Source organism: Eschrichtius robustus, chromosome 13 (genome assembly GCF_028021215.1).
Source record: "Eschrichtius robustus isolate mEscRob2 chromosome 13, mEscRob2.pri, whole genome shotgun sequence".
Taxonomy (NCBI): domain Eukaryota; kingdom Metazoa; phylum Chordata; class Mammalia; order Artiodactyla; family Eschrichtiidae; genus Eschrichtius; species Eschrichtius robustus.
Genome location: NC_090836.1, coordinates 15,961,966 through 15,984,141, shown reverse-complemented (window position 1 = coordinate 15,984,141; position 22,176 = coordinate 15,961,966). Strand labels below are relative to the sequence as shown.

Below are 22,176 nucleotides of genomic sequence, written 5' to 3'. Positions count from 1 at the left end.
TGAATTCACAGAAATTGGGCCCTTGGAGAACTTTTAACCCTGCCTCCTTCAGAGATGGGTCTTTTTTCTTTGGCAAAGATAGGCAGCATCTTACCAGGAAGATGAGTCAGAGCTTTGAGCCAGCACAGAATAACAGAGGGAGCTGGCTCTGGATGGAGGACTAATTAAAAAAATAAGTGAACATATCTAAAATCTTACTATGGGTGTTAAAAATATAGCCACAAGATATCAGATGCCTAGGAATAACCTACTGAATACAAAGAAATCAGAAAAGTCACTGAGTTGGAATTTGAAAAAAAAAAGGTTATTGTGGGATTGTATGAAATCACGTGTGTGAAACTTCTGAAAATTGTTGAGCACTATAGAATTTAAAGAATCTTTTATTCAAAACTGACAAAACAATTTTCCTCTTTAATTCTCCCAGCTAAAAAATATGGAGGAAAGATATGAAAATGATCAAATGTGCATACAAATTACCTATTTGTAATTATATATTACTTAATATACAAATTATTTAAGATTATATATATAAATATATATATAATTCCATCTGGTATAATTTTCCTTCAACTTGAAAAACTTGTTTTTTCCATTTGTTATGGTTCAGGTTTGTTTGTGCTGACTTTTTTTTCTTTTCATTTACCTGAAATGTCTATATTTGCCTTTGTTCCTGAGGAACACTTATGCTGGATGCAGAATTTTGTCTTGGCAGATTTTTTTAAACCTCTTTGATGTTGTTTTTCATCTCCATAGTTTCTGATAGGAAATCAACATCATTCAAACTGTGTGCTGCTTTATGTAGAGTTGCCATTTTTTGTCTGTCTGCTTTCAAGTTTTTTTCTCTTTGGTTTTCAGGCTTCTATCTATTATGTGCCTAAGCATGTTTCTGCTCATATTTATTCTTCTTGAGATTTACTGGATTTCTTAAATCTGAAAATTAATTTCATTCATTAAATTGGGAAAGTCCTTTGTTATTAAAAAAAAAAAAAGTCACTGAGCTGGAGTTTGAGAAATGATGAGAGCCAGAAGCTAAGCATCTATGTAAACAAAACAAAGCAAACAAAAAACCCCAAAGGAAATAAAAGGAATAGAAGACAAAAGATGAACTGAATGGAGGGTGTATTGTTAGGTAGGAAGCTCTTTTGGAAATTATTTGAAAAGGACAGTTGCCTCTCTCCTGACCAATTTTGATATAAGTCAAAGCCTCTGCTTCTTGTTTTTCTCCAGCCTCAGCTTTTGGTCTCCCTCGCACTGTGCTCACATATCTAGTAAGCAGAAATAACATTGTTCTTCCATATTTCCCACAGAGGCTTTGCCATTGGATCTCTTTCTGGCTCCTACTCACCTTTCCTTTTGGGGCTTGTTTATTTCTGCTCAGGTGGAGCTGGAAGCTGCAATTTCTAACTGGCAGCTCAAGTGACTAAAACTCTTTGATGTTTCATCATTGCAGAAAAATTAAACTAATCTACAGATGATAACATATGTGCTATCAGAGTACATGGAAGAAAGGATAAAGAAAATCCCAAATTTGAGGACAGGTTACAAAGTGCTGAAGTAGATAAGTTAATAGTGTGGTTGAGAACTTCAAAAACCGCATAAAAAGTGTTAAATCAAAACACCTGAAACTTTGTTGTTCTTTCTTGTACATTTTTTTTGCTCTCTCTTCTATCTTAAAAGATAGTAAGATTCATTAGAATTTTTGACAGCAATCCGGTTAACAGCACAAAATGTAAAACAAGTGCATCAAAAATTTGAGAATTCTGAGCCGCATTAGGAAATAAAAGGTCAATATTTTAGCAAAACATCCCAAAGTCTCTGCACAACAGACTACCTCCTCTGGAGAGCCGCAATAACATGACTCAATCTGCTGAGTGTCACATGATGCTTGTTTTGAAAATATTTTGCATTTCTTAGCTGAAGGGCACGCTCTAACACTTCAGATTACAATAACATGGGCTTACATTTCAGCTACTTTAATTCACATCACTCTCACAATCTGGCAGAAACATTTTTCACCCAGTCCCTGTTTGTTCTGGTCATACTGAGAATTCTATTTTTAGAAAAAGGTGTTTAAAAGGGAACCACAAACGCAGATGTAAAAAGATGTTATCCTGAAACTTATGAATGTTTTTCAGGTTTCAGACTCAGGAAATGAGCTGTTAGTTAATTTCTATGGGTGGTCCCATCTTGCCTGGACTGGGAAAGGAAAAGAGGAAACAAAAGAAAAAGAAATATACCCTAGCAAGCTCAGAGAAAACTTTTCCCCTCTAACCCTTTTCTTCTAGGTGTAGAGAAAGTGTAAGGGTGGAGAAATATTTGTTGTATCCTGCTCAGATTATATTTCATGTTTTGATTTAAATTTTGCTCATGTGATTCAAGGCCTCTTCCTAAGGAAAGAAAGAAAAAAAAAACAAAACACTGCTTACCCAGAAATGCTTACTAAATCCAACAGCACACCTGCTACAGATTAAATGCAGATTAAATTGACTCTCTTCTTCTCACATCCCAGTATCTCTCTTCACTGAGGTGTATCATTTGTACTGCAGGAAATCCAGAGAAACATGGGAGTTAGACACTCAGGCCAGTTAAAAGCAAACAGACCTAAACAATTAAACATGTTTGAGAAAAAAATCTGAGTGATATTTATCGCTATAAAACATGTTCCTGATTCTTTTGATAACCGTATGCATCAGTACTTCAGCCACACTGGAATTTTTGGTGCAACTGTTAACAAATAATAAATCTTACCTTGCTCTCTCAGAAGAACAGGAAATAAGAAAGCTGTCTTCTGCTAAAGGGAAAGGTTTCTAGATAGGTAACCCACCATTGTGTGTTATTTATTGTAGTTTATTTTGTATCATTCTGACAGCCTCGCCTCAGAGGCACTTTTGGGGAGGGGAGGGACCAGGTGAGGACCTTGACCTAGGGCAGGGCTGAAACCAGTGAGGGAACCAACAGCCGAGGTAGTAGCAGCTGGTAGAAAAGAACTCTATCTGGAAGACAGTGTTATTCTAAGAGGCCCATCCAGTGTGTGATGAATGACTACAGAAGTTAAGGACTGGTGAAGCCAGGCAGAGGTCAGGGGCAGGTTTTAGGAAGAGGCTTCAGCCATGTGTAGCAAATGAGGAAGAAGGAAACCCTGAAACAGTGGCTGGCACATGGCCCAGGCCCACACATCTGCAGTGGCAAAGGCTGTGGCCTAGAGGCACAGGACATCAAATTCAACAGCAAGATACACTCTAGACTCTGCTGCCGGGTGTATCTGAGCCTAACTGTATGTACACTCTGCTCTGGTTAAAACTGTCCCTGGAACTCAGGTTGTTGGCATCAGGGTCTGCAGCTGAGAAATCTGGTGAAGTTTCTGACAAGAGCCACTTATGTGGTCTCCCTGAGTCCACTTCTGTCTCACTCCAATCTATTTTTCTCCAAGAAGTTGGAGAAGTCCGTAAAAAAATGTCTGATAACTACACCCTCTGTTTGGATTCCGTTGAAGGTGTTCCTTTGGCCTTCTGGCTAAAACCAAACCCCAAAGAGGCCTACACATCTGTGCATCTGGCCAGTCTTCCTGTTGATTTCCGCCCTCCAGCCACCATGGCCTTTTCCAGCTGCTCAGTGCATATATGCCTGCTTTGCACCACCTACTCTGCCTGAATATCTCTCCTCCATTTTCTTGCAGAAGCATCAGCCTGTTCTTCAGCTCACCCATCAAGGGTCACTCCCTCGCGGAAGTGCAGACTCGGTGAGGTCCCCTGTTCTAGACTCTCTTGTAGCTTTTCTTTCATCTTCAAAGCAGTTATCACAATAGTGGTCAAATAATGAAGTGTGCAGCTGGTTGTTTAATGTTTGTCTCTCTGGCTGGCTGAAAACTCTACTAGCCTAAGACCACATCTGTGTTGTATTCCACTGTGATTACCTGTCATAAGACCTTTTTCGAAGTAGATGCTTAGTAAGTAGTTACTGAATGATTGAATGTGTGAATAAGGGTTGAGCAACTCATCACCATATCTCAAATCATAATAGAGTCAACAGTCTGTTCTGCCTGCCTATAAGGCCAGCACACGTAAGGATCCATCTTAGTAAACCATTCTGTCATGTGATATCATGACAAATAGTATAACACAACAACAGTAAAATGAACCATATCTATGGCTTACTTTATTTACTACTAAATTTATTTTTTTTCAAATTCCTTTTTTTAGGGTTGGAAAAAATATTACTTGTAGAAAATGAAAGAGAGAGAAGAAAAGAGACAACAAAATACCACATCAGTCTTCTGGAAGTGATAAGTCAAACGGACACTCTGCATTGGTGACTTTTCCTATGTTCGTCCATAAGCCACTAAATTTAATGTTGTTTTCCAAAGTCACATAAGTCTACAAACTGTAATACCTTCAACAACCTAGACTTTGGAATGTTGCCAGAGGTCCTTATCTCACCTCCCTGTGGTAATACACTGGAGTTGAAGTGAAGCAACCGATATTACATGAATCCACCAAAGTAAAGGTAAAGTGGATTACCTGCCTGCTAGGCCCAAATGCTGTTGAAATCTGCTACATGTGTAATAGGACTTGTAAAAGGCTGTTCATTCAATTTCTAAAATGTCTCTAGAATCTGTTCCCTCTTCCTGCATCTGTTCACACTCGTACTATCACTGCCTTGGTTTGGACCCTTTGTCATTCCTTGTATGGGCTATTTTAACAGTCTAGCTAACGACTTTTCCGCCTCTTATGTCTCCTTTCTCTAATCTTTCCTCCTGCCCTGCAACCGGAATTAGCTGTCTGAAATGTAAACACGGTCATTTAACTTCCCTAATTAAAGATCTTTCATGACTTTCATTTGCTTATATGAGCAATTTTAAAACTTAAAAATAACAGCGGAGTTCTACTTTCAAATTAGAAACTTAAGAGATATATATAAGATACAAAGTGGTCTGGGGTGAAGTGGAGGGGGTGTTTTGTGCTCCCAGTAGGGCACCTCTTTGGGACCTGCAGGCTCATTGGATGACCTGGCTGACCTCATCAAGGCCAGTCTCTTCAGAAAAGCATTCGTGAGTCTTCACGATCTGATCACACTTTCACCCTCTCGCATAGTCTTGCCAGTCCAGCCACATACTCTCTGACCCCCGGACTTGTCACCATTTCTAACACGCCATGCTTTTTCTTTCATTTTTGCCTTGACATCTGTTACTGCTCACTGGCAAGGCCATTCTCTGATGGTGAAACTTAGGACCCAGTTTCAATCTCATCACTTCTGAAAGGCTTTTCAGATGCCCCCAGTCAGAGCTGGGCTCTCTCCATCCCCCAACGCTGGTTCTGTACCTAACCCCATCACAGCACTCAGCACATTATATGGTCTGTCTCCTTATTTGATGTCAGAAAATATTTTACTCTTCCTGGTGAAACTAGTGCTTTCCTAATGCTGGCTGATAGTCAAGTTTTTGCTGAATGCAAGATGATTCTACCTGCTTCCCTCAGGAAGTAAAATTCCTGGGAGGTGAATTCAACATAACTTTTTCCTCGTCACCACTTTCCTCCCTGCCACAATATATACTGCTATGGATTAGATGTGTCCCCCCACCCCCAATTTATATGTTGGAGTCCTAATTCCCAATGTGATGATATTTGGAGGTGAGACTTTTGGGAGGTAATTAGGTTGTGAGTGTTGAGCCCCAGTGCAAGGGATTAGTGCCCTTATAAGAAGAGACGTGAGAAAGATGATCTCTCTCTCTGCCATGTGAGGATACAGTGAGAAGGTGGCTGCCTATAAGCCAAGAAGGCTCTTGCCAGACACCAAATCTGCTGACACCTTGACCTTGGACTTCTCAGCCTTCAGAACTGTAAGAAATAAATGTTTGTTGTTTAGACCATCCAATCTATGGTATTTGTTATAGAAGCGCAAGCTAAGACACATACCTACATACTTAAGATGCTGCCTTTCTTTTCTCCCTGATTTTCAGCAAGACGTGACTATCCCTTTTTTGGGCTTTGAACCAGACTTTGGATTACAAAGAAGAGTCTAGGGGGATCATGGGGTCACTCCTGAAGACCTAACTAGAGGAGAAAATGCAACAGAGGTGTCAAGTCTTAAAAGACCTTGGAGAGAAAAATTGAGAGAGACCCAGAATTGTTTTTCCTCGTGTGGCATATAGTGGGTATGAATTTCTTAAAATCCAAAACTCAGATGTGCAAGAAAGGAAAAGTCTTAGATTTTTTTTCTCTAAATTCCAGTTTAATATCTATTTAGAGACTCAATTTTTCCTGATGGCAGTAACCATAGTTTTAGTCAATTCCTGGCCAACTTAGTCACTTCAAGTTTTAATGCCGGCAATTCTCTGATTGCATTTAAGTAGCCTCTTGGCTCCAGGGAAGGAGGAAGTATCTGGGCCTTGGTTAGTAGTTGTCCATGCTGTCATTTGCTGAGGTCATCGTGTATGGTTTCCAGATGTAGTCACTACACTACAGTAGCTTCTGTTGATATGTTCATGCTCTTAATTCTCAGCTATATGATCCAAGCTTTCTTCTGCTGCACTGTTCCCTGGTCATGACTACAAATTTCATTCAGGGCTCTTCACTCTCTGTCAACTAATTCTGTAAACCTAAGCCAGTTTGGTCTCATACAACTTTAGGTTATTTTAGTAAATAAGAGTAACCACCACAAAACTGACTTACTCTCCATAAATTATGCCACAAATACAGACCTTATTAAAAAAAATTCATTGGCAGGCAGGCTCAAAAACATTTATACAAACTGTTCCGTAAGATCGATGAAGTCCCAGCTCTCTGTTCTTTTGAAATGCTCCAACTACCTCTTTCATGAAATGTTTACTTGAAGCAGATGCAACAATATCCAGAGGCAGAATTCTGTACCCTTGGAGTCGCATGAGGCAACCAGCAGTCCTCTGACTCAATGATTGGACACAGGTTCATTTGTGGGTCAAGCCTTGGGCATTAATCCTTGAGGGTACAGGTTACAGGCCTGGGTGGACTTTTAAAAAAATTTTTGGCTGCGTAGGGTCTTCGTTGCCGCGCGCGGGCTTTCTCTAGTTGCGCTGAGTGGGGGCTACTCTTCGTTGCGCTGCGCGGGCTTCTCATTTCAGTGGCTTCTCCTGTTGCGGAGCATGGGCTCCAGGCGCACGGGCTTTGGCAGTTGTGGCTCGCGGGCTCTAGAGCGCAGGCTCAGTAGTTGTGGTGCACAGGCTTAGTTGCTCCACGGCATGTGGGATCTTCCCGGACCAGGGCTCAAACCCATGTCCCCCTGCATTGGCAGGCAGATTCTTAACCACTGCACCACCAGGGAAGCCCTGGGTGGACTTTCGTATTCTGTTCATTGAACAACATATCTGAAATTCCACTCGTTTCCACAATGAGACCTTGTTTCTAACATTCATTATGCTAGTTAGAAAAGCTAGTATTGATGGAGATGTGGATAACAGAAGGTGTATATTCCTATGGGCTGTCTATGGAGCGTGGGCTCCTGATTTGCATGGCAGGTGGCCACTTCTGGGATTTCAATTCCTGCTTTGGGTAGCCTTAGTTCAGCCTGCTATCACAAAAATATCATAGACTGGGTGACCTAAACCACAAACATTTATTTCTCTCAGTTTCGGAGGGTGGGAAGTCCAATATCAAGGCACCAGCAGATTCAATGTCTGGTGAGACCCCTCTTCCTGGCTTGTAGATACACGTCTTCTTGTATCATCCCATGACGGAGAGGAGAGAAAAAGGGCAACTCTCTTTCTCTTTTTATAAGGACACTAGTTCCCTCATGGAGGCTCCATCTTCATGATTGAATTACTCCCAGAGGCCCCACCTTCAAAGGCCGCCACATTAGGGCTTCAACATATGAATTTTGGGGAGACACAAACATTTAGTCCATAACTGGAAACTAAGCCTTGAGTTATAACTTAAACTAACAAGTACATTACCAGAGTAATATTACTTTGGTTATGCTGAAGGATTTTTAATTTGTCCTCTTCATACACTGGTTCTGCCATAATAACTATCCTTTTGGACAATGGTGGACTTATGTTAAATTGCCTGAATTTGAGATGGGGGTCATGTGGGATGGAGTGAGGATACATGGATTAGTACTTCAAAATACTATTCTACTCTGTAAATGTACTTTTCTCTCTTGAGAGGAAATGCAGAAGTCTGTTTGCTCATAAACCAGCAGCAGGAGGTGGATAACCCTTTTAGATAAATGTTAACATTTTAATTTTTTTGTGACAACAGAGACCACTGACATGTTGGTTAAGAGAAAATTTAAACTGACCTGATCTAAATTTAGAAAGTAGATCTTGGAGCTTTTCTTTTCTTAAGATAATCTAGTTTATTCTTATTTTAATTAATCATTACATCACAGAAGGTTGCCTTTTCTAATTAACACACAAAAAGGCAGGAATTATAAAGAACCTTGAAATATCTTAATCCCTAAGTATGAAAAACCATGCATTGAGAAAACATAATTTTAAGAAACTTAATAGTATCTAGCACATAGTAGGGCCTCATTAAACATTCATTTTTGAATGAATGAATGACTGAATAAGTGAAAGCATGATACCAAAAAGCTCATGGGTATGTTATCAAAACACAGGCAAAGACATGGCAACCTTACACATAGTAGAAACTTCCAGATGATTGAGGGAGTTTTTTCTGCAGACACGATCATAGAGAAAACAACTCTGCCAAAATCTCACGGGAGAGTTAGGATGAGGCATCCCCAGTGACTCTCCCGTCTGTCCCTTTGAACTTGAGGCCCAGAGTCTCAGGGTCTGAGGCATTCTGCTGGGGACAGAGAGGGGTTATGGAGACAAGAGGAAAGCCCCAAGAAGGCTTTTGCTCCTCTTTGAGTGTCAGAAAACAGAGTAGGGCAGAAATTGTCTGTCAGAAGAAATTTAGAAACATTTATTAAATTTTGACTCCTACATTGTACTAAGTTTATTTTCTTAACTTGATTTTATTTTTTTTCTCAAACTATGCAGGAGTAATTTAAAAGGTCAAATAGTTGTATGAGGCTTACAACAAAATCGAAAAGTCTTCTCTGTTACCTCTCTTTTCTCTCTATCCTTCCTCTAAAGGGGCAACCAGTTTTAACTCTTTTAGCTATTACCATGTTTATACTCTTATTTCCTATTTTTTCAGTTTTAGGCATGAACGATTAACTTCCTAATATGGAGGAGGACAATTTAGCTTGTGTACCCCTTTGCACCTCTCCCATTTTGTCTTCAGAGGGAAGGAAACATGATTTTCCCTCTACCCTTCTGAGTTCTTGGCTGAGATTCCTGTAATAAGGGACAGATTGATAAGAGAAAAGCAAACAGCAGTTTATTAACATGTATACCTTATGTGTCCATGAGAGAGACCCAGGGAAAAGTGAGTAACTCCCCCAGGTGGCTTAGAATTCAGACTTAAATGCCATCTCAATAGGTTAAAGGTGAGGGGGGGATGTACACCTCTTAGGTAAATGAGTTTTAGGAATGATGAATGGGCCCTTAGAAGAATAGATGGGCGGTATGATAGTTTGTGACAAAGTTTGTCTGGTTAAAGTGTCCATTTCTAGTCTCCTCTCCTGTGATAAGAATCAATCTTCCCTGTTTATGAAACTCCTGGGAAGGGATTTATGGCAGTTGAGTTCCTTATGGGGAACTTATCTGTCTTTAGGCAGGTAAGAGGAGCTCAGAGAAGGCCTCTCCCTCATTTGCTGTTTTTTCAAGTACTAACAGCTCAAAATGATCAATGTACCAAAGTGGCATATTTTGGGGTGGCAGGTCCTGAATTCCTATAGTCCTATTTTGGGGTGGCATATTCTGCTACCCTTCACCTTGCTATCCTTCTAATATAATGATATCATAATTTTTTGTTAAATCATCATTCAGTGTTTATTCTCATAGGACCACATGAATATCCATCACATAGTGTGATTACATTTTCTTTCTGGTTCAACTCTTTCTCCATGGAATATTTGCCTCAGTGTTACTTGTTGGGTATTCTATGTATCTATCCCCTATAAGTCTTCCACAGAGGTGTAAATCTCTCAATATATTTAAAAACATCAGGCATTTCCTTGGTTTTTATGGTTTTTTAAAAAAAATATTTTATTTATTTATTTTTGGCTGCGGTCTTAGTCGTGTCATGAGGGATCTTTTGTTGCGGTGCATGGGCTTCTCTCTAGTTGTGGTGTGCAGGCTCCAGGGCATGTGGGCTCTGTAGTTTGCGGCACACAGCGTCTCTAGTTGAGGTGCGCGGGCTCAGTAGTTGTGGCGCGTGGGCTTAGTTGGCCTGCAGCACGTGGGATCTTAGTTCCCTGACCAGGGATTGAACCTGCGTCCCCTGCATTGGAAGACGGATTCTTTACCACTGGACCACCAGGGAAGTCCCCGGTTTTTATGGCACATGCAGTCTATGTTGTAATTAAGAGCCTACGGGTCCTGGGTTTAGACTGCTTGGGATGAAGTTCATAAGGTTCAAGAGGTTGTTGGGATGATTTGAACATAATAAATGGAAAGTTTTTAGAAAAATAAGAGTCATGTCGTAGATGTTAATTTGTTATATCCCCCTGTAGCCTCTGTCCTTCAGTTCTGGACTATCTGTGTTGTGTGTCCTGTATTGATAGCTTATGTCTCCTCTTTCTTGGTTCACTCCTTATTTGGGGGGAGTACATCCACTGGTAAAGTGTTTCTCAAGCTTTAGCTTGCACCCAAACGGTTTGATAGGACAAAGATTGTAGCCTCCCCCCACCCCCCAGCCCCCGAGTTTCTGCTTCAGTAGATTTGGAGTGAGGTCTCAGAATTTGTATTTCTAAACAAATGTCTAAGTGATGCTGACATTGCTTTGGGAATCACTGCTTTAGTAGCTTTCTGGGAAAGAGCATTGAAGAGAGAAAACTTCTGAGACCTTGCTTTATTCTGTAATCACGCATGATTGATAATTCAAATGGGTTAGAATTCTAAGCTGCAAATCATTTTCTTCTAGAATTTTGACCGTATTGTAGCTTCCAGGAATTCTTGAACCGCCAATGTAATTTTCATTCCTGATAACTTTGTATGTGATCTGCTTTTTCTCTCTGGAAGCTTTTAGGACTTTTTTTTAAAAGGACCTTTTTATTCCCAATATCTTGAAGTTCTTCTATAATATGCTTGGTGTGTATATGTGTGCTTCCAGTGGGCTGGTGATCACTGGGGTTCTAGGCTCCTTCCACCTGAAAACTCACCTCTTTCAGTTCTGGGAACTTTTCTTGGTGTTTTCTTTTTGATAATTTCCTCTTTTCCATTGCTCTGTTCTCTCATTCTGGAACTTCTGTCATTTGAATGTTCAACTTTCTTGCCCATTTTCTTTTTCTCAGCTTCTTTTTGTATTTTTTACTTATTGGTGGTTTTATTTCCTTTTGGACAGCTTCAACTTTCTCTTCCAACACTTTTATTGACATTTTTATTTCTGCCATTTTTTAATTCTAAGAGGGCTTGTTCTCTAAGGATTACTTTTTAAAAAGCATCCTGTTTTTATTTAATGGGTGTAATAGTTTCTCCTCTCTACCTGGGGACACTAGAGTTTGGTGTATGACATTTTCTTTTGCCTCTTGTGTTGTAGGTCATCACTTTTCCTTTTTCCTGTTTTGCCTTCTACTTTCATATTAAAAGCCTTCATCATGCCCAATGATCCTTGATGGTGTTTTTATGTTTAACTGTAAGGCACTAAAAAGCTGATTGTAAGTTCTGCGTGCACTGGAGAGGCTTGTCAACTGCTGGCTTCATTGTTGGATGATTAGGATGGAACCTGGGTCTTTCAATGGGGAATCTCCAGCTATCTGCCTCTGTGGGTCTTTTTCTCTTGGGTTGGTCAGATTTTCCTATCTCTTGCTTGAGGTTTATCACTGAAGCTGCTGCATTCTGGGAACAAAAGGGGTAAAGGCATTGGAGACTTTACCATTATGAGTGCAGATTTTTCACTTAATTGTAGTTTTCATTATGACACACATCTTTTGCCCCTAGCTCTGACTATTGTCCTCAAGTCCATATTTCTTTTGTTTCAACTTCTCCAAAGAGAAAACCTCCAGTCTTCTGCTGGGGTTGGCGACAGGCAGACAGCTAGTTGCAGGGAGTTGGGGAGGTGATTTAGAAATTTAGTTGATTTTTACATTAGACTTTCTGCTCCCCTTGAACACCTCCCATCTCCTTTCAGAAGCGTCTTGTTTCTCCAATTGCTGAGTTCTTCTTGGGTTTTGTGGGGGAATTTAATTTCTTGATTTTCTGTTTTCCTTTGACTTATCACTCAGTCTACCTAATTCCGGTTCTCAAAATTTTGTCACTATTTCTCTCTGTTGTTATTTCCTATGTATTCTTGTTCCTATGTGTTTATACATTTTGTTTGGGTAGAAACAGAGGCAAAGAAGTGTATTCAAGTTACCAGATTTCACAAGAAGTAAATGCATATTTCAAAATAGATCAAGAAATATGTATCCTCACACATATGAAATCTGATCAATGAAATATCCTTTGCAACTATAATGATTCTTAGAGTAACTGATGATGCAGTTTGGAATAAGAAAAAAATGTGAATTGTGAATATAGGCACCAGGAGGCAGAAGAAACTTGGATTTGCTATAGGAAAAGAAAAGAACTAAAAGAAAAATGTATCCTTGGAGGTTACTGGCCATCTAATTCATTCTTTTTTTCTATACATATTTGTTCAAACTACCAATCTTGATTTCATCCTAACAATGTTCCTTTTATATCTTCATGTTCAATTTTCCCCTACATCTTATTTATTTTTTCCTGTCCCGATTGCTCTGAGCTTAGTCCAGACCCTATACCATGTCTCATGTATGCTATATAGCCTCTATATACACTAATAGCCTCTGTGATGGTTAATTTTATGTGTCAACTTGACTGGGCCACAGGGTACCTGGATATTTGATCAAACATTATTTTGGACGTTTCTGGGAGTGTGTTTTGGATGAGATTAACATTAAATGAGTGGACTTTGAGTAAAGCAGATTGCTCTTCGTAATGTGGGCAGGCCTCATCCAATCAGTTGAAGGCCTGAATAGAACAAAATGACCGACCTCCCCCAAGCAAGAGAGAATTCTCAGCACCCTGCCTTTGGACTTCAACTGCAACACTGATTGGCTCTTTCTGTTGCTACAGCACAGAGCCTTCAGCTAGAACTGTGGCATCGGCTCTCTTGGGTCTCCAGCCTGCCAGCCCAGCCGGCAGATTTTAGACTTGCCATCCTCTGTGATTGTGTGAGCCAATTCCTTAAAAGAAACCCCTTGTTATACAATATATATACATACACACACATCCTATTGGTTCTGTTTCTCTGAAGAACCCTAAAACAGCCTCCTTCCTTACTTTAATTTCACCCTTACTCTTATCCACTCTCCAAGTTGCAACATGCAACTGGCTTCTAAAACTGAAATAGGATACTGTCACTTACCTGTTAAAAAGCTCTTCAGTGTCTTCTTTATAGTTTTTCACAGTTCCAAGCTACTTTTCCACCTTATCCGCAGCCCCTCAATGGTGAAATCTTCCTGAACACGCTGTGGTCTTTCCTCCTCTGTCCATTTGCATGCATGGTTTCTTTGGGGACTGTCCTCCCTCTTTTCCATTTGGAAAATTGGTCTTCTTTTAAGCCCCTGCCAATATATCACCCATATGAAGTGTTAGTAATGCTTTTTCTCTTTCCCAACAAGTGAAGGCTTTCCTTCCCTAGCCCCACAGAACCTTTCCTATAGTATATATGAAAAGAAATGCAACCCAAATTGATCATATTGCATTGAGACTATTTGTTTTTATTTCTCTTTCTCGTAAGACTCCAAGACTCTTCAAGGGGGGGGGGGTGTCTAGTATTGGGCTGGCCAAAAAGTTCATATGGTTTCCCATAACCTCTGATGGAAAAACCCAAATGAACTTTTGGGCAAACCCAATGCATAGGCGGTATGTTGTGAACATTTAATTACTATTTCTGGGACTGTACTTGAAATTCCTTCAGCATTTCTTATTGCAGCTGGAAAAGGACTGAAAAAAAAAAAAAAGAAGTGAATTCACTGCAGTTGAAGTTAAATTTTAGTTCTGTATATCACAGCTGATACAGCAAAGGAGAAGACGGTTTCTATATTTTCCAGTACAATTACTCCCTCTCCCTGTCCCCATTAGATCCTGCCATCTTGTTCTTTGATTCCTGGTTTAATGTTCTAATTGTTTTCATAGTTTCTATTGTATGGATGCTACAAGCTTTTTTTTTTGAAACTGATAGTCGATAAATCATAAATAGCCTAAACCAGTATATTGCTTATTTTCCCAAGAGGCTTTACTTGTAAAATACTAGTTGCCTCTTCTTTGGTGAGGCTTTATATATTGTTAAAAAAAAATAAAGGACAAGAAAAATATTTAAAATGAAGGGGATGTAAAAACATTACTACCTTCTTCTGTCTTTCCCGGATCCTCCCTCTCCCCATGACAGAGACTCATTCTAAGGCAGACTCCAGAAGTTAGAAGAAACGATATGAGGCAGGCTCTTTCTTGAAGTTATCCCTCACTTGGCTCCAGCTTCTGAGCTCTGAAGAAATTGTGGCCTTTTCTGCTCCACCATCCTGGGCAATGGATTTCTCCCTGCTGTTGTGATCTTCACTCTGGTGGCTGTGCGGGGATGGGAGCTTCCAGAGCTCAGCCCCCGTGCCTGTATCAGACTCCAATTTCCAGTTTCCTTCAAGCTCCCAGGAAATTTACCTTTTAGAAAATTCTTCTTCCTGACCTCACAAAGTTTTTTGCCTCTTTGTTGACTTCCCTGATATCTGTGCTTTTATTGTCAGTTGACTTTTTTTTTTTTCAAATTCAAGTTAAAGTTTCAGGCTTTGTTCAGTTCTCTGGGCAACAGCTGTGCAAACGAGGCCTTTTGTCTGTTGCTGGTGGCTGAGCCTGGAAAAGAGGGAGAGAAGCTGTCAACCACTTTATTAAGGCAGATCCTTGTTTGTTTATTTTAGAAACCACTTTGTCTCTCTGAATGTTTTTTTTTTTTTCTTTTAAAGTTCTTCTTGGGTTATTGGATACAGTGAACTTACAAATTCTTCTTTAGTCTCACCATCTTTTTTCTAATCTCTTCAAAAAATTTGTTATGCGTGATAGATCACCTGAGGAACCAGGAATGAATATAAACCTATGGCCGGGCACCTCTACAAAATAATTCTTTTGTGTAGGCATTCTAAGACACTTTTCTTTGCTAATAGGTATGAAGGATAAAGCTCATCTCCTAAGACCAGACTGAAGGGAAGCAATACAAAGCATCTAGCACAGCAAAACTGTAGCAACAAAAAAGATTTCTTTTTATAGTTCCCAGAAAAAATGAAGTCAAAACTTCTGAAAGAATAACAGAGGCTGTTATTTTACATCTGTGGTCAGAGTTGAGAGCAACTAGTTTCTCTCCCTAATGTGGGCTGTACAATATCTCTATTCAGGATCACGCCGAGAAACAATGAAAAGTGGCCTTGTGACCGGGAGAATAATAATCCAAGGAAACTTGACATTTAGTTTGTTTTTGATTAATTATTACTCTAAAATGAAACATGCGGTGAAGGTTTTGGTTCAAGTTTTGTTTTCCTCCCCACCCTGCCTCTAACATTCCCCCGTCCGGGGCTGCTTGTATCATTTCACCAGCGGCTTCTCTTGGTATCAGTTTTTTCCTGTGAGCTGAAATTTAAGTCTTTATTTAGAGAAAGGAAAGCAATCAACTTAACGCAACACCCTGTAAATGGCAATTTTACCGGATTTAAGTGAAGTTGGTAAATAGTTTCATGCCCCTTTTATTGTTAGGTACTTAAGAAAATGTTCTTGTCCAGACTCTGGAAATCTTTTCTTTTTTCTACTCAGAGGGAGACTCAATAGGTGGAGAAACAAAAGCCCTGCAGGTGGCTCCATGCAGACCCAAGACAAATCGAGATCAACATGCAGAAATCAGACAAAAGCAATAGAGGTGGCAATGATGAGGGAGGGGGTATCCTGGAAGGTCAGGTGTAAGGATGCAGCTGTTTTCTTTCCAGGTACTGGTCAGCCCTCTATCCCATTCTTCTAAAAAAAGAGGAGAGAGAAGGCAACGTTTATACATAAGATGAAAAGTTCATACATATTATAAAAATTTGCTACTTTCCCTCAGAATCAGAACAGAGTCACCAGGTAGAATAAACTCTTCTTTTCACTCTTGTAAAACAAAATAATTATTACCATCTAATGGGTATCTACTACATGCCTGGTGCAATGCTGGGCACAATGTGTGCGTTGTCTGATTTAATTGTCATCATTAATATTAGTTCCGTTTTATTTTTTATTTTTATGTTTTCCAATCTAGTACTTTGATTTTTATTCATATTCAAATTCCACACATTTAAATTAAAACAAAAACAAAAACACTGATAAATCAGCAAATTACCTCGAATGCAACTCTGTGCTGCCATTATTATATTTGCTTCCTCTTTCCCAGACACCAAAGTCAGGTGCACAGTAAGTGCTTCCTACACAAAATAAAAGGTTCTGAATAAAAGAGACCTCATCAGTGTCATAGATAATCTGGAGTCCTGAGGAAATCATTTCCACAAGGTAAAGGAGATAGAATGGCACTGCATTTATCTGAAGATGACCATATTCCTCATAGGAGAGGATCTCATCCCCTGTCTTTGCCTTGAAGATAGAGTAAAGACACGTTGGGAGTGGATCCTGCTTAAACTGCTGGACCTTATGGGCCTGACGCACATAGCAGTAGAGAATTCCTCTCATACATTTTACGGTCGAATGCTCCAGCTCATGGGTCCTTCCCTTGTCCTCATCAACGCGCCTGTATGCAAGAGCCAAGCCCCTTAGCACAGTACAGACTGTCATGGATCTTGGCCTGATCATCGCCACATGTTTTAGTGGGAAAGAGACCTGTGGTTGGACTTTGATAGGGCAGCAATGTTACTTGACAACTCTGTAATAGTGATCCAATTTATCCCATAGTTTTATTATCAGGTCTCGGAAGATTAATGCTTTTAAGAGGTTCAAAGTGAGCCAGACTTTTAAGAAAGCTGGTGGAGAAGCCATACCTTAAGAATGCATCAGGTGAGCTGGCCATTGCAAATTGTTGACTCTAATCATAAGCGTCGCAGCCTAAACTATAGCAGTTTGCAAAACTGAGCATTGGGTGAACGGTCTTCGCTCCAAGACCTTCCAGCTCACTTTGGCCACGAGCGCAAACATCGCGCGATCTGCTCCGCCCGGCAGGCCCCGCCCCGCACGACACTGTCGGGAGGCGCACCAGCCGGAAGTTATCGCGACGGCGAGCTTCGACCTGTCTCCGCGGCCTCCGGAGCATCCAATATTCTATTTTAAGAGGGAGACGGTGATCTCAGTGAGGTAGGGAAACTTGTCCAATGGATGCAGCTAATTAAGCGTGTTCACATCCCGTCGACATATTGTGTAGGTTGGAGTAGGTTAAACACTCCTTTACAGGTATTCAGTAATTTAGCAATCAATCTCGTATTCACTTTTTTTTTGAGAATCAGTTGTTTAAAAAAGTAGGCATTTTAAGCTAAGGGTTATATGTAATCTTTGTTACACGTCAACCATCCTTTCAATTCAGTAATCTTTTATTGAGTATCTACCACGTTATGCTGTGTTAAACAGGTGCTGGAGAGAAAGCAGGTAACAGTAGCCGACCAATGTGTACAGGTTTGTCACACAGACATACAAAATTATTGCATACACACACTGCACTGACTTTTGACTTTGTAAACTTATTTTTTGAACAGCACATACAAAGGAACTTCGAACTGTCCTTTACCCAATTGCGTTTCATATTGCATACCAAACCTAGAATGTTTAAGAAAGGACCCAGAACATCTGAGAAAAGCACTGGAGTATGTCTAACCCAGGTTATGTCCACGTTTCCAAAAGATTTCTTCTTGTGGAGTTTAGCATTAGCCCATCAAAGTAAGAACATGGGAAATTGGTTTCTCTTAAAAAGCAAAAGCATGTACAATAATCATCTTGATAGGAACTGCTTTTGTTAATCTTTTTTGTAAAGGATTTTCAAAAGCAGAAAAGTACTTATTTATCAGCAAATTCAGTCTAATGACTGGTAAATTTCTGTTTCATTTTGTAATGATAGGTAAGGTTTTAAGCTTGAATGAAAAGGAAAAAAGGTTTTAGTGAATTTCTTAAGGCTTAGTGCCCTTCTCCTTTGTTGGTTCCACTATAGAAAAAAGGATGACCTTTTCCAGTGTTGTTTTGCATTAGCAAGAAACACCAAATCTTGGAAGTGAGATTTTTTTTTTTAAAGGAATTCTTTATTTTTTTATTATTATTTATTTATTTATTTTATTATTTTTAGCTGTGTTGGGTCTTCGTTTCTGTGCAAGGGCATTCTCTAGTTGCGGCGAGCGGGGGCCACTCTTCATCGCGGTGCGCGGGCCTCTCACTATCGCGGCCTCTCGTTGCGGAGCACAGGCTCCAGACGCGCAGGCTCAGTAGTTGTGGCTCACGGGCCCAGTTGCTCCGCGGCATGTGGGATCTTCCCATACCAGGGCTCGAACCCGCGTCCCCTGCATTGGCAGGCAGACTCTCAACCACTGCGCCACCAGGGAAGCCTGAGATTGTTTTTAACATATAAAAGATTGTTGAATTACTGCAAAGTGCAAAGGCTGGAGCAGAAGTTCTTAATTGATAATGTCCCCAGTGGGGAGCTTATCCATTTAAGTAGAACTTTTCAGAAGCCACGAGGAGAAGGGGTGGCTTGGGAGAGGAAAGAATGCTTTTGAAACTCTGAGTATTTAGGTGAAAAACGATGCCGTATATTTGGTTGCTTGTCTCATGTTTGTTCTGGACCTGTTTTTAAAAAGGGAACAATGGACAATAAAGATTTGGAATAATTTCACAGCATATTAAAGTCACACATAAAATACAGAGGAGATGCAGGGAATTAAAATCGTAAAAGCTCATTTTTTGCTAGGATAGGTAACTTCTCCAAAATGTGTTTGAAAATCATTAAGAACTCAACTGAGACAGTGAATTCAATGATCCAGTGAATCAAAGAGGCTGCAGTGAGTGCTCTTACCCAATTCTTTGTTTAGATTAAATTGAACAAACAGCCTTCCTAGGCAGTTTTGATATGGGACTCTTTTTTCACTAGAGGAACGGAGACTAATCGATAACTCTTACTTACGTTATTAGGACTGCTTGAGAAATTTAAATAAGAAAGGAAAGATCTTTGGAATTTGACAAGCTGTGCCACTAGCAATGGGCATACATGTAATTGTTCAATTAGCAAAGTACATCATGTGGGTGCTACCTTTGGGAACAGTCTTTGATGGGTGCATTACAGTGTCTAACAGGAAGTGATACATAGTTGATAGCGATTAGTTCGTTCTTTTAAACGCTACTGGTCAAACTTCTGTATCTTCCTATGCCCACATTTCCAATTAAGGAGTACATTACTGACCTAAAGGCCATTTGAATCAAATGGTAGAACATTATGCCATTTTAAGCAACTCTTTAAGAGCCCCAACAATAGCATAACAAATACATACATTAATATATATTATTTAGTTAGAAATAAGTGCATTTTCCTTTTTTTATGTTCCAATGCTAGGTGAGTGGAAAGTTTTTAAATGCATTTCAGGAACTGAAACGGAATTCTTTTCCTATGTGACATAGAAAAAGAAGAGCAAAATTGAATTTTTGATGCTTCAGGTGTTCATACATTAATGAGAATATGGATACTTGCAAGGGAGCTCTGCATTTAGTATTATCTCTCATATTTGAAGATGATGCTTACAGGTTGACCATGATGCCAAAAACACATGAAAAATTTCTCGTTTGCAGGGACTATTTTTAATCATGAGGGGATGCGCTAAGTGGCTACAACTTGGAGACTTAAAAATAAAACGTTGCAAACTAGATAGAAGCTTAATTCTCTCTTTCCTAATAGTCCAAAGGTAGGTGAGCTGACCAGGGCAAGCTGACAGCTCTGTTCCACAAAGTCATTCAGGCACCCAGGTTCCTCCCATCTTAGGTTATACTCTCCCTTAGGGTGACTCATCACCACCATGTCTAAGCTCCAACCACTAACAGGCCAAAGAGGAAGTACAGGCAAGCAGATTCCTCTTAAGATTAGGACCATGTCGAACTTTTCCACAGCCCTGTGATTCTGGAAACCCGCAGTGGTTAAAGAAATCCCTCCTACTCTTTGTGTTCCGGGAAACAACTTACTGCAAAGAACCACACTTACCCATGATTTAGAAAAGACTCAAGATGCCGCTCTTGTTTGTGTATGACAAGACCAGACACAGACCCTCCAAATTCCCGTTCTTTGCTTCCTAACTGATTAGCAGAATGGTTTGGTCCCCACTGATCACTGGGAACAAAATATTTATTAACCAAGCTTTGGTTAAGATTTTCTCCTTCCCTTGAGCCCCTTGAAGTTTGGCCTGCCCTCAGCCTGAGCCGGGGTACAGCCCCTCGTTAAGGGTCTCCCAGAAAATGGGCTGGACTCAGGGTGAAACATTCTTTGATCTGCTGTCTGACTTTGCCACCCTTTCATCCCACTTCCCCGCACCTGGTTCTGTCTAGCCTTGTTTCCTCCTCTTGGTGGAAGAAACCCATTTTGCCTGACACATGCGGATCATGTGGTCAGAGTGTTCTCCCTGCTGTAGTAGTTCTCTTCCCTCCCATTGCCATCATCCCTCCCCAATGCTTCTCAATAATCCTTTCGAATAAAGTCCAGATTTGTTTTTAATCCGACAGATGTCAACCAGAAACTCCACTGGTTGGAACCTAGCTGCCAAGGAGCCTGGGAAAGCATCTAGCTGAACAGCTAAACCCAGCTAAAACTCGGGGGTTCTGTTCCTAAAAGAAATAAGAGGGCAATTGCCAATATCTGCCACACTCTTCATAAAGTCAGCCACTATGTGCAGTTCCACATCCTCTTCTCCCCGAATTTTGCTCAAAATAGATCACCCAGAATCCATTTGTCATGTGCCACCTTGGTCTCCCTGTCAGACTTTCCCTGAACTACTCTGCCATATTTCTGAAAATGTGTCAATATGGTCTTCCTTCCATCAAAAATGCTTGGGGCTTCTCAAGTTCACCTTAGGACTGCAGTTTTGAGCTTAGGGCTTCTAAATGTCAGTGTTTAAAACTTAAACTTTGGAAAATGTATTTTTGTGGAAAGAGGTGGGCTTTAACAGGACCATTGTGTAGGGTTGTGTAGGTTGAACAACCCTACCAGGCAGTTCTGGTCTTTACAGATGGATAGAAATGACATCAAATTCTGGCTCTGCAGTTCCTAGCTGAGGAATGTTAAGCCTGGTGTATAACCTTACGAAGATTTGGTTCCTCGTCAAAAAATGAGAATACTTAAGACCTGCCTTGTAGAGTTACTGCAAGAATTAGAGATGAAATTCATGAAGTGTCTAGTATAGTGTCTGGCCCTTGGCATATGCTTGATAACTGGTGGATGCCATTTTAATTATTAGATAAAACTTTTCTTTGGAATTCTGGAATTCTCCCACTCCATCTCCTCTTCCAAATGCTTCATCATTCTGTGTTGCTGCCCCTAGTCTGGTTCCACACCCACATCTCATCTTTCTGGACGACATGCTATGCTGTCTTCAGTGTTTTTGTTTTCTCTTCTCTGCTATCAAAATTGCCTAATCTGGGTTGAATTACTTTAAGGCTGAGTTTTCTGATTTTAGATATAAAATTTTCTTTAAAAAGGTAGTTCTGGGACTACAACAGATAGGATGAATTGGATCTTTGGTTGTTTCAAACTACAGCATGCTGAGCTATGGGACAATGAAATGACCCTGTGATATTTTCTCAAGTATCCTCCTGTTAACTATTTTCTACACATAGTAAGAGTAGAAGAATTGCCTTGCTCCCACTTGTTGAGAAAAATCCCATAAAGATGTTTAAATAGCCAGAATGTATTGCACACCTTGGTGGCCTGCATTTTGACGGAACATGCATCAAGTGGTGATTGAGATTAGTTTCAGAATCTACCCTAACACAGAAAGATGGAGTCACCCATTTCTTTCATGGTGTTGAGATAGTGTTTGTGGGTGAATGTACGCGGATTCTTATTTCAGGTATATATGGTTTTAAACGGAGATCTGCAAGTCACATGGTGTGCTTCCATAGGTGTTCTTTTGATATAA

At 40.2% G+C, this 22,176-nt stretch overlaps 1 pseudogene; it reads right to left on the bottom strand.

Moving 5' to 3' along the window:
* Positions 1-16,414: 16,414 nt before the first annotated feature.
* Positions 16,415-17,096, bottom strand: LOC137775758 (phosphorylase b kinase regulatory subunit beta pseudogene; annotated as a pseudogene).
* Between the last annotated feature and the right edge of the window lie 5,080 nt (positions 17,097-22,176).